This window comes from Equus caballus, chromosome 5 (genome assembly GCF_041296265.1).
Source record: "Equus caballus isolate H_3958 breed thoroughbred chromosome 5, TB-T2T, whole genome shotgun sequence".
Lineage (NCBI taxonomy): Eukaryota > Metazoa > Chordata > Mammalia > Perissodactyla > Equidae > Equus > Equus caballus.
The window spans coordinates 35,038,105-35,051,287 of NC_091688.1; the positions used below are offsets into that span (position 1 = coordinate 35,038,105).

Sequence of the window (13,183 nt, forward strand, 5' to 3'; positions counted from 1 at the left end):
ATGAGTTCAAAAATGAATTTAAGAAGCAATTCCATTTATAATAGCATCAAAAAGAATAAAATAGTTAGAAATAAATTTAACAAAAGAAGTATAAGACTTGTACACTGAAAATTACAAAACATCACTGAAAGAAATTCAACAAGACATACATCAATCAAGAACCTCCCATGTTCATGGATCTGAAGACACTGTTAACATGGCAATGCTCCCCAAATTGATCTACAAATGCCATGCCATCTCTATTAAAACCTATAAACTGTTTCTACTACCAGCACTTCTGATATCAAATGTGTAGGTTTTCCACACCAAGTAATTCTCCAATTCTCTAGAGATAACAACTTGGTGTCCTAGAATTTAATTCAATTTTGACACTAACTACCCAGAGTTAGTACAGACCCCACAGGTTAAGGGGCTCAGTCTCACAGGACTGTCCCCCAACTTCAGATGCCAATTTCAAGTCCCAGGCCTCCCGTACTTCTGACCAACCACCTATAAATCAGGGGTTCCTAGGACCCCCTTTCAGGTTCAATAATTTGCTATAACAGCTCACACAACTCAGGGAAACACTTTACTTACTATTACCTAATTTTGAAGGATACAAATGACAGCCAAATGAAGAGGTATATAGGACAAGGTGTGTGGGAAGGGGCACAGAGCTCTGACAAGCCTCTCTGGGCATGCCACTTTCCCAACACCATAATGTGTTCACCAACCAGGAACCTCTCCAAACCCTACTATTTAGGGTTTTCATGGAGGTTCCGTTGCATAGGCATAACTGATTAAGTCATTGCCATTGAGATTGAACTCAATCTCCAGCCCCTCGCTCTTCCCCCTAGGTAGGGAGGTGGGGATGCAAGTTCCATCCTTTAATCACAAGGTTAGCTCCTCTGGCAACCAGCTCCCATCTTGAAGCTGTTAGGGGCCCACCAAGAGTCACCTCATTAACATCAACTCAGGTAAAGTTGAAAAGAGCTTCTCATGAAGAACAAAAGATGCTCCCTCTTAACCTCTATCAATCAGGAAATTCCAAGGGCTTTAGGAGCTCTGTGCCAGGAACCAGGGCCCAAATATAAATTTATTATATCACAGTATAACAAAATCCCATCTGCCCTTCTTGCAGAAATTGACAAGCCAATCCTAAAACTCACGTGGAAATGCAAGGGACCCAAAATAACCAAAACAATCTTGAAAAAGAACAAAGTTGTAGGACTCAGACTTTCCAATTTCAAAAATTACTACAGTAATCAAGACACTGTGGTACTAGCATAAAGTTAGACATATAGATAAATAGAACAAAATTGAGAGTCCAGAAATAAATCCTTACATTCACAGCCAAATGATTTTTGACAAGAGGGCCAAGACAATTCATCAGGAGAAAAACGGTCTTTCCAACAACTGTGCTGGGACAACTGAATATCCACACATGAAAGAATGAAGTTCAACTCCTACCACACACCATATGTGACATTTAACTCCAAATCTGTCATACATCTAAATGTAAACGCTAAAACTATAAAACTCTGAGAATAAAACATAGGAGTAAATCTTTGTGACTTTAGATTAAGCAATGGTTTCTTAGATTTGACACAAAAAGTACAAACAACAAAAGAAAAAAGAATGAAGTGGACTTAATCAAAATTAAAAACACTTGTGCTTCAAAGAATACCATCAAGAAAGTGCAAAGACATGGGAAAAATATTTACAAATCATATATGATAAGGAAATTTTATCCAGAATATAATTCTTACATCTCAACAATGAAAGACAAAAACCTCAAACAAAAAATGGGCAAACAGGGCCAGCCCAGTGTCCCAGTGGTTAAGTTCAGGCGCTCTGCTTTGGCTGCCCAGGGTTCACAGGTTCGGATCCCAGGCACAGACATGCACAGTCCTCATCACGCCATGCTGCAGCAGCATCCCACATACAAAAAAATAGAAGAAGATTGGCACAGATGTTAGCTCAGTGACAATCTTCCTCAAGCAAAAAGAGGAAGATTGGCAACACATGTTAGCTCAGGGCCAATCTTTCTCACCAAAAAGAAAAACAAAGAAAGGAGCAAAGGATATGAGTAGACATTTCTCCAAAGAAGATACACAAATGGCCAATAAGCACATGATGCTCAATCATTAGTCATTAGGAAAATGCAAATCAAACCCACAGTGAGATACACTTCACACTCACTAGGATGGCTAAAACAAAAAAGACAATAGCAAGTGTTCACAAGGATACTGGAGAAACTGGAATCTTCACACACTGCCATAGGAAATAACACAGCCACTTTGGAAGTGGGGCAGTTCCTCAGAAAGTCAAACATAGAGTTAACACATGAACCAGTAATTCCACTGCTAGGTATACACCCAAGAGAAAGGAAGACATATGGCCACACAAAAACTTGTACATAAATGTTCATAGCAGCATTATGCGTAATAACCAAGAAATGGAAACAACCCAAGTGTCCACCAATGAATGAATGAATAAAACATGGCATCCATATAAAGTAATATCATTCATCAATAAAAGGGAGTGAAGTACTGATACATGCTATATAACATGGATAAGCCTTAAAAACATTAAAAGCAGCTAGTCACAAAAGGCTATATATTGTATGATTCCATTTATAGGAAATGCCCAGAACAGGAAAATCCATAGAAACAAAGTAGATTAGGGATTGTCAAGGATTGGGGAAGTGACCGCTAATGGTACAGGTTTTCCTTTGGGAATGATGAAAATGTTCTGCAATTAGACAGTGGTGATGGTTGTGCAACTATGTGAATATACTAAAACCCACTGAATTGTACACACTTAACACGGTGAGTTTTACAGTATGTAAATTATATCTCCAAGTTATCTTTTAAAAAAACGCATGATAACGTCCCCCTTTGGTTTGCTGTGGACAAGAAAGTAGAACCGCAAGCAAATTAGCTTCCGAGTGAGCTTCTCACATGCTCTCCTTTAAGACACAGCTATGAGCCTCAGCATCCATTTTGGCTGCTCAGCTTTCTCCCTGGTGCCTTTCTGCACTGCTGGCTGTCATCTGGATGCTTGAGTTCACCACATAAATAATCCCTGGGGAAAAAATAAGCTATAACGGTACTGAATTTTAGCTCTACTTCTAGAAGATATATTTCCCTCCCCAAAGAATATGAATTTTTTCTGCACTGTGAGAGTATAGCCATCCCATTTCATATTCCTACTCTCCATTGCAGGAAAATGAAACCGAAGCTCACAAAATAGATTATTTCTGTATCATGCTGAACCTTCTAGAGCAAAGAGTCTAAACAACCATGCCATTTCTGGGACTGCCTGAATGAACCAGGCTCACTGGGGTGACCCCAAAATACAGCAGCACCCATGTTCCAGGCAGGAATATATTTCTAAAGACATGCCAAGAAAAATGATAAAATAATGCATTATACATTTTCCAACTTAAAAATTCCAACATTCAGAGACTTGACTGAAAGGAAAGAAAGAAAAAGTCAGCTCGTGGCGAGATTAAGGAAAGGAAGCAGAATTTCATGCTTTGAAGGGACAGTAATAGCAGATCATGTTGTCTGGCGCCCCTCCCCCTCCACATGGATACCTGAAATTTTCATCTCTTCTATAAATCCCTGCCGTGCCATCAACCAGCCCATGCTTAAATACCACCACTGATGAAGAGATCACTACCTCAGACAGCAGCTGTTAGGAAGTTCTCCCTTAAGGCAAGCTAAAATTGGTCTCTATCAAGATTCAGACTCTACTCTCTCCTCAAATACTTAAAGCTATCTCTTGTCACCCTGACACCCAGAGGCATTCTCTTCCGTACATGATAGCTCTTCTCGTCTTTAGAGTTCAAAGGATACTATGGGTAGAGCTTCACCATTCTCCTCAAAAAGGTGTCTCAAGGGCCACCAGCTCTACTAAGCATTACCGTGAGTGCCCTCTGGCAGGTTAAGACATAAGGAGGGGACACTGTAAAAGAGGATAAATTAAGGAGAAACAAAGTAAATGAGTAGGAGAAGAAAGATAACGAGAAAGAGAAAAACTAAAGAGGTGCCCAAGAGGACCAGCTGCCAAGAGGCAAGCCCAACGGGCTGAGCCTTCACCTTGACGCCAGCCAAACCCCGAGCAGCAGCAGGTTCAAGAACTCCAGGGACAGACAGGAGTCAATCTACTGGCTCAGCCACTAGGCTGCACTGGCTTTTAATCTGTGTATAAGAGAGACAAGAGATACCACTTCCTTTTTTCTCACATAAGAGTTGAGAAAATCCTGCGCTTTGTATCCCAGAAAGGAGAAATGAGGCAGAGACAGACCAGTTACTAATATGACCAGCGGAGGCAAAGTTTGTCTCTGGTGACCTTTCACCTCTCACCTTTGGTCCCATTCCTCATCTTTCCAGGTACTCTGTATCCAGCCCTCCTCCCAGTACAGTATCAATCCTCTGGGCGATTTCCTGCCCCCCACCCCGACTTTTCACCACCAAAACTTCCCTGTCCTGTGTTCCAAGTCCTCAGCCTGCCTCCTCTTCACACATAGCGAACTAATTAAACAAGCTAATCCATATTAGGACAAGCACTGGCAGCAAATGGCCTAATTTACTAGCCTGGCCAGATGACACACTCTCACCTTAACAGCATTCTCATGAAAACCCAATATCCTGAGGCTATTCAATGGCCTTCAGCGTTTCCGGCACTGAGTATCAGATCAGTAGAGTGGATATTTGGGGACAGAGATGCCTTTTAACTATAGCCTTCAAATCACAAGATGGAAGCTTCTGTCTATTCTGCCCAAGGGGAAGTGATGGCCCCGTACAGAGAATTACAAAAGTTGAGATTCAGACTCTTAAAGGAGGTAGCAAGGCATAGCAGAAAGAACCTGGGCTTTGGAGCCAGATCTGGGTTGAAATCTGAGCTTCAGTTTCTTCTTCTATAAACAGGGAAAAAGACTACCCTCCTTTCAGAGCCACTGTAAAGATGAAACGACATAATGTATACAAAGCGCTCGGCGCTCACATCTTTCTGTTTAGGTTAGTTCTCCCTGTTACACTTAATTTCACTTACCAGAGTTGTGAGCTTATATTTTATTCTTAGATTAACTGTGTCTCCTCTAACTAGACTGCAACTAGGTGTCGCTGTCATTGTCACCACTGTATCCTGAGGACTTAGCACAAAGCCTGGCGCGTCACACAAATGAACCAACAAATGGTAGCTTTTCCTGGTGTTAAGCAAGACCCTTTAAGATGTTATCTAGTTCTTTTACCTACCTTCAGGCAGTCCCAAACTGTTAAGCCTCTGTCTTATCACCCAACTTCCTGTGATGATCCACCCAAGAGTCCTCATAGCAGAGTAATTAATCATTCTCATTATCATCATCATCACAAAACAGCAAATACTTTTGCAATGAGTTTCCAGATACGGTAATCCAGGTACACTAAAGGACGCAGTGAGTCTCAGGAATCAAAAGTCACAGCAACAATTCCTCTCACCAAAAGGCGGAGAGAAAGAGTAAGAAAGGCTGTAAGGACAATCAAAGAAGTTTAAAGAGAAAAGAGTCAACAAGGGTAGCCAGTGAGAGGTGGCAGCAATGAGGGGTAAGCATGGACTATGAAGACAGAGTTGCTCGGAGACAAGAAAAGATGAGAGCACCGGAAGGCACCTCCAGCTTTCAGTCCCACCTCTTGTTTTACTCTAACAAGGCAAGACACTGATGTCCAAAGATCAAATGGTTTGCTCAAGGCCACCCAGTTAGTTACAGAGTCAAGGTGAGACTATGACCCAGGCGTCCTGGTTTCCAAGCCAATGCTCTAAAGTAACAAACAGTATGACAGAACTAAATGAAAAAGCTTGGCAGCCCCAGTCCCAGCTCCACCACTTGTAAGATGTTCTATGAATTTCAACCAGCTGGTCAACCTCCCTGAGCTGCCTCCTCCTCACGGTGAAAAGGAAATTTGCAGAGTCATCACGAAATTAAATGAGGCCATATAGGAAAAGCACATAACACCTCATCAGAGCTCCATTCCTTTCTTTATTAAAGAATTACAAAGCACTTTCTATTTGCCAAAGATCAGGGAGGCAGAGATTAAAAGGGGGAAAAGAAATGTGAACAAGGAATGACCAAGCTCTATCCTAATAAAGAACTTGGTTTGGAAATGATTGTCTGGAGAACCTTGAATGAATCCAAGAGGAGCTGGATTAGGGAAAAGGAAGTGGTCCAGGACCGGGACAGAAGGTGACGGCAGGCCAAGGTCTTCTCTGGGACATGGAGGAATGCTTTAGAAAACAAAAGTAAGACTGCACCAAACCTGGCCTAAAAACTGAACCTTAAACCACGCTGCTCGCCTCCCATTCGCAGAGATGCCAACAAAGCACAGCAAGGGTCAGATTTGTCTGAAAGATTTCTTCTTTTAAGGAGAAATTGATATTTTAATAAAGATTTCTGTGGAGAGGTGGAAAAGACTCACATTACATTCCATAGGGCTAACCAAACCCATTTAGATGTCCCTGTTGGATGTCCCCATCATCCCTGGACCTCTAGGAGGCTCAGAGAAGAGAACCGGGAGGGATGAGGCCAAAAGCCAGGATGGCTGAGAGAGGCAGCCGCTGGGGCAGAGGGAAAGGATGCAGCATGTCCTGAGCCAGGGCCCTCCCCAGTGAAGGAGCCTCCTGCCAGATGCTCACCATGACAAGCCATGAGCTTCCTCAGGGACAAGCAGCAGGGGCAAGAGTGGGAGGGGGCAAGGCCAACCAGGATGGCAGCCACCTCTGTCTGCCTGGAGTGGTCCTGGTTTTAGCACATCCTGGGAATCCCCCATCCTGGGCAAAACCCCAGCCTGCTTGGTTGCTCTAAGGGGCAGCGTCCCCTCCCCTCCATCCTGCTTTCACTAGCAAGATGGTGAAACACTCCTGACCTACCGGGGGGCTCCAGGCGTGAGCAGCCTTGCCAGCCAAGCACACACCTGCCTTAGAGAAGGGCCTTCTTAACACCTCAGCTCCTGGGTAAAGTTAGAGGAAAGGAAGGAAGAAATAGGTACCCAGAGAGCAAGACCAGCCCCTTAGGATGTCGCCCAGGCAGTAGGGCCCCAGGCCTCAGGAAACAACTTGCCAGGGTTACAGGGATGCCCTCTGAAAACTGGCACTCAGCTGTGCCAGCTTCTTCCTCCAGCATCTGCCCAGGATGGATTGGGGAGGTCAAATGAACGAAATAAAATGCTATTTAAGGGCACAACAACAATTACTAAGAACCACATATTAACATCAGTGTACGTATTTCTGTACAAATTCCAAGAATTGTAAATCCCCCACCCATGGCCATGAAGCCTTATCCTCTTGGGCCACTCTTCCCACAGTTACAAAACCAAACCAAAGGAAAACCACGTACCCCATCATCACCGCTGCCTACCATACGAAGAGACTAACCTCTCTGGGCTTCAGCCTCCCTAAGGATAAAACATGAGTAAGAATACCCTCTTCCTAACCTCACAGAGTATTTGTTAGTTTCAAAGGAGTGATCAATATGAATGTATTTTGAAAAAAATATAAAGCCCTACAAGAGCAAGAGGTGACAGCTATAACACAGTAGAAATGGGGCACCAGGACCCTGCCCACTAGCGTGGGAGCAAGATGGTATGTTCAGAGGGAGAAGGTGGAGCTGGGCCAACCCAAAGCACCAGACTTTCCAGGCTGGGGAGAACAGACTCTCCTGCATCTTTCTAAGCCCTCGCTGTCCCGGGATGCAGAGCAACATACTCTGGTGGAGGGATTGTCTCAGGACACCACCTAGCAGTTCTCAAGATGCTATGGCCCAAGATTGCCACCAAAAAGCATCGCCAGACTGTGAGCGCTGTTGGTTTCCACTTTGGGATAGCTCAGGGCAGCCTGGAACAGTGGAAAGGGTCTAAATTCCAACCTCACCACGTATTGACTGTGGGGTCTCAAGAGAACTACTTACCCTCGTTGAATCTCAATTTCTTCATCTATAAGATGGAGATAATGTCTAAGTGGAGAGTTTGCAGTGAAAATTAAATAAGATAACATATATAAAGAACACAGAGTGCACAATCACTAAGTGGAAGCAATTGTTATTACTCTTCTATGAAGAGCCTGGAATTCAAAGGAAATGCTCAAGACACCACGGCTTCCCATCCCTGCTTGGGCTTACGGCCCTGCTGCCCCTGAGTCAGCCCAAGAGTGCTGGGCATACAGAAGGCCCTCAGGGGATGCATGAGGATTCGCACACGGGCTGTGATGAGCACCGTCAGTCTACTTGGTTGCTGTTTTTCCTTCTTGAATGACACAAAGCCTTTAGCACAGCTTTATGTGACTTGGAGAAACATGGCAGAAATCACTAGGCCAATATCCATGTTCTCCTTGCCTTGCTGAAAACACACAGCTTGATGACATTTTTCAACCTCCCTCAGGAGATCTTGTGAGTTCTGGCCAATGAAATGTGAACAGAAGAGATGTTCATCACCACCAAGCCTAGTTATTAAAAAAGAATCCCACAGGAAATCCTTGTTGTCTTTCTCATTCTCAGATAAACAGAGGACAGTGAGGACCTAGAGGAGGGCAGAACAACAAGATGGAAAAAGGCTCAATTCCCAAATGACTGCATGGAACTAAGCTCCCTTACCAGACAGGATGGGGAAGTGACTTAGAAATATTCATTGATATAAGCCACTGAGATCCTGGTGTGTGGTAGCCAGCCTCTAAGACAGTTCCAAATGACTGGCCTCCTGGTGTTCACACCCATGAAGTTCCCTCTGAGTGTGAACAGGCTGACCTGAGTAACCAATAAGATGTCATGGAAACGAGTGAGTGCAGCTTCTATGGCTAGGTTTCAAAGACTTTACAGCTTCCTCCTCTCTCTCAGTTCACTCTCCCGAGGGGAAGCCAACTGCCATGTCGTGAAGACACCCAATCAGCTCTGTGGGCAGGTCCACGAGGCAAGGAACTGAGGCCGCCTGCCAACAACCAGCTCCAATTTGCTAGCCATGCAAGTGAGCCACCTTGGAAATGGATCCTCCAGCCTAGTCAAGTCTTCAGATGACTGTGGCCCCAGCCAGCAATCCCCTAAAAGGCTTCAAGCAAGAACCACCCAGCGAAGCTGCTCCTGAAAACCTGACCCACAGAAACTACATGACATAATAAATGATTACGGTTGTTTTAAGCTGCTAAATTTTGAGGCAAATGGCTACTAACACACAGAATATATTTGTTATATTAGCCAGAGTTATTTACCAAATCAATATATTACATATCCAAAGAAAATCCAAAGGTGTTGTCCAATGCATTCTGTCCCCTTGGGTTATGTGTAACATTTAATGTGAGGAACAGATAGTGGCTCCATTGACCATGCCAGCACTGCCTCTTACACACATACATATTCTCTCTCTCTCACAGATCTATATATGCTTATATACACACTCCAGGCCAATCCACAGCTGTTACAACTTTCTTTCAGTTAAGGAGGGTGTTCTGTCTGTGCCTTCATAGACGGGGAAGAAGCTGAGCAACCCTAAGAGGAATGCCTCATCTGTGTCTGTAACACCACAGTAAGACAGAATTCCATGTTCATGTACACACATGTGCATACATTAAAACACAGGAGAGACACTGAGCAACCACAGTGGGGAGAAGGCATGACTTTTGATTAATGGAACAGGAGAATGAGGGGCAGGCAACCGAATAAGGAAAAGAATGGGCTTAGAAATAAAGCAAAGAAAAGGCAGGAAAAAGTCCTCATACACAGACTTCAAAAAAGCTCTAAGGATTATCTCTAGTGCCTCTGAGTCCCTGGACCACCTCAGCTTTCAAGCAAAAAATAGCTAGCAACACATTGTGCTGCTTCCAGACAGCACTCCTAGGAACCACGGTGATGGGTACCATTAGATCAGATCAATAGACAGAAAAGCATCCAGAAGCGCACGCCAAGCCAAATCCAGTTAAACTGCATGCAAGCAAATCAATAGCATTGCAGAAGTGCAGAGGGACAGACGAATGGCTCTGGGCTGGCAGGAGTGGCCCAGAATTTGAACGTGCTTATCAATGTGGCTGAGAGGCTGACATTGACCAAGAGGAGACAGAGGGAGAGAAAATGTCAGGAAGCAGCACTGCGGCAAGAGGCTGTGCACAAATGCAAACCACGCTGTGCCTCCTAATCTGGGGCAAGGCCGGGGGCTGGGGGCAAGCATCAATGACAAAGTCAAAGAAGCAAAGGAAGATAGACTCCAACTCTCAGCTCCCACCTCCATCATCAAAACCAAGGCCCGTGAGGACTGAAGGTAGGACAGAGATTCAGAGACCAAGTCCCAAGATGACCAGAATCTCAGAATCCTTGTGCACAAGTCCAAGGTGCCTTCACATGAGTCACTGATTTCTCTGCAGCAGCTCAGAGCTGCGGCACTGCGACCTGTACTCTGGTTGGCCTGATGCGATCCACCTCTTCCTAAAGTCCCAGGGCATGTTTAGAAGGCAGTATTCATCCCAGCGAGGCCAAGAGACACCTCTCCTTCCGTCTGCAGAAAGGCAGCTCCCTTCGTGCTACAGCCAGCTGAGAAGCAATTAAAGAAAAAAGCAAGACACAAAAAACAACCTTCTTACTATGGTTCTTCCGTCAACTTGTCTCCTCCAACATTGGCAAGTCACCTGACATCAAGCTCCCATCTGTAAAAGGTAAGGCGTAGCCATTTACGCACCTCTGTAGTACGGGAGAAAAGAAAAGGAACATATCAGGAAAGCAGTGAGAGAATGAGAGAGCAAGCCTGGGTATCATACCAGCAAGACAGAATCTGAGGTTCTGATTTGATATTTTCATTCAAAAACTGCTGTTGGTTGTATGTTTTTCAGTAGGATGCAGTAATTTACCAGACTGAAGCTCCATAAGGATAAGGGCTCTGGCTCGCATCTCCTTTGTATCCAGCCCAGTGCTGGGTACACAGTGGGAATTTAAAGAATTAGAAGAGATTAGATAAAAGAGTGAGGGACTGGGGTAGGGGGAGCATGAGCCCAGATTTTTATAATGAAATACCTGATCAAATCAACACCGTAAATGTTAAAAATATTCATGAAGGATCCCCATCTGGTTGACTTCGTGCCCTCTGTTTTCTCGCCCTGCAATCACCTCTTCTTCTCTGTTACATCTCTTCAAATTCCACTCACCTTCAAGATGCAGCTCAAGTCTCATTTTCTTCCCTTTGCAATATTCCCTGACCACTCCAGCCCACAGCAGTATCTCCGTCCTCTGAAGAAGATCTATAGCATTGGTTGAATCCATTTTTATAGTACTAACTTGGGCTGTTTTAATGTTTCACTTGCTCATATAACAGAGCTCTCAGTAGACTCCCCAAATCACAGGATCCTAGATTGTATTATATACCTAACACACATCCCTTACAACACTTAACAACAATCATATACACACAGGGAGGTGAACATAGAACAATTTTTGAATAAATAAAAAAATGTTTAGAGTTCCCACTTTAAAAGAAAGTTCGTTTATACTATTCCATTTCCCAGACAAATTTAAGTACCATAAACAAATCAATGACATGCAGTCCACTAAATGCACAAAGTTGATTTGGATGAAGCCTCGGTATTCTAGAAAGCAGGTCTGCCTGTTTGCCACTGTTGGTCTGGAAATTCAATTACGCTTCTGGAGTTTCCACAGAGGTCAGAAGTGTCCCAGCCACCCTCACACTTTAAGGCAGATCCCCAGATGGTGACGGTCATTGCCAAGTCACTAAGTAAACTTGGGTCTGCCACCTCCCTGCACAGACATGGCCATCTCCTTGGGAGATGGAGAAGGCTTCTGTTCCTCAGAGCCCAAAGAAAATGCCAGTTCTGCAGACAGAACAGGTGTCCCCCCATCAAGATCACATCCACAAATTCAGGACATTTGTACCAACTGTTCCTGTCCTCCAGGACTGGAAATCTTCCAGAAGGAGAAAGAAATTCATCTTCCCATGATTCCAAGAGCCTGTCATTTTCCCCTTGCAATAAACGAAAGTCAAAAGCCTTTGCAGATACTCAGCATGCAAACTGGCCTTGAGGAGCCTGCAGCCTGACATGACCCAGCCAGTCCTTCCTTCAGCCAGCCCCCACCGCCACTGAGGATATAAAAACAAAGACGTGACGTCTGTCTTCTAAGAACTAACAGTACACATAAAAGAAAGACACATGCTTGAACAAGACTACATGCTAATAAGCTCACTACTGTGATGAGGTTCTAGCTACAAAGCACAATAGAAGCACAGAAGGACTAAGATCCAAGTCGATCAGGTACAGGTCAGAGGTCTTCACAGATGAGACAGCAGTTGCAGAATGAAGAGCTGCTGTGAGACGCAAACTGAGGAAAGGGCCCGTTCCCGGCAGGAGCACCAGCTCACACACAGAGTGAAGTCGGCATGGCCTGGAGGCCTGTTCAGATGCTACATGTCCTCTAGCCCTGACATCTAAGGATTTTTGCACAGCAAACTTTCGTCAGATTTCTATGGCAGCATCTTGGATGACAGATTGGAGGGGGCAAGATGAGAGACCAGTAAAGACTTAAGGAGGACCAGAACCAGAGCAATAGAATAGGGCACAGGATGGGGAGCTGAGGGATAGTAGGCACATGCCTTGGAAACTCATCAGATGTGGTCCTTAGTGGAGAGGCAAATCCGGGGCGGGTTTCAGGATTCCTTTAACCTTTAACCAGCTGCATCTCCTCCCCGACTTACACGACTACAGTTTTGCTCTGAGCTATGTTATCCATTATACCTCTGCTTGCCATGACTCATTCCTCAGATTTGTGTAATTTAGCATAAATACTGTCTTGATGGCTGTGTCACCTGTGTTTTATCCCATTTAATTGAATTCCTAAGGTGTCCTTTTGAACTCAATTCATTTTCTCTCCCTTTCAGAATAGACACAATTTTGTGAAAGTGTCTTCTCTTCCTTTCCTCCTCCCTGACCAGCTCACTTCACATCAAGTTCATGGGGCAGGAACTAGATCTGATGCTGTGTCCTACCTCACGCCAAGCATGTTCTTGGCACTCGGTGAATGCTGGTTACTTCTACTGACCACAAAAATAATCACAACAATCTTATAAATACCTTGGCTGCCTGCAGTTGAGAGGAATTAACCACAGTGCAAATAAGGAAAAGCTGGAGAAAACATTTAGCTAGCAACTTCTCAATGCAGACAACAAGATTAAGGCAATAAATA

The 13,183-nt window shown here is 44.3% G+C and overlaps 1 protein-coding gene across 31 annotated transcripts in view; it reads right to left on the reverse strand.

Annotated features, from left to right (window-relative positions):
* The window catches only part of LOC102147848 (putative neuroblastoma breakpoint family member 5), a 114,465-nt gene that overhangs the window by 45,580 nt on the left and 55,702 nt on the right, over positions 1-13,183 (reverse strand). Inside the window, exon 2 of one of the 31 annotated variants that reach the window (XR_011438630.1) lies at positions 10,579-10,675. The exons of 29 other annotated variants lie outside the window; for them this stretch is intronic. The gene's annotated coding sequence lies outside the window, so the exon portion shown is untranslated. Of the gene's footprint in view, positions 1-10,570; positions 10,676-13,183 lie in introns of all 31 variants that reach the window. One more of the 31 variants, XR_011438629.1, reaches the window with a different exon arrangement.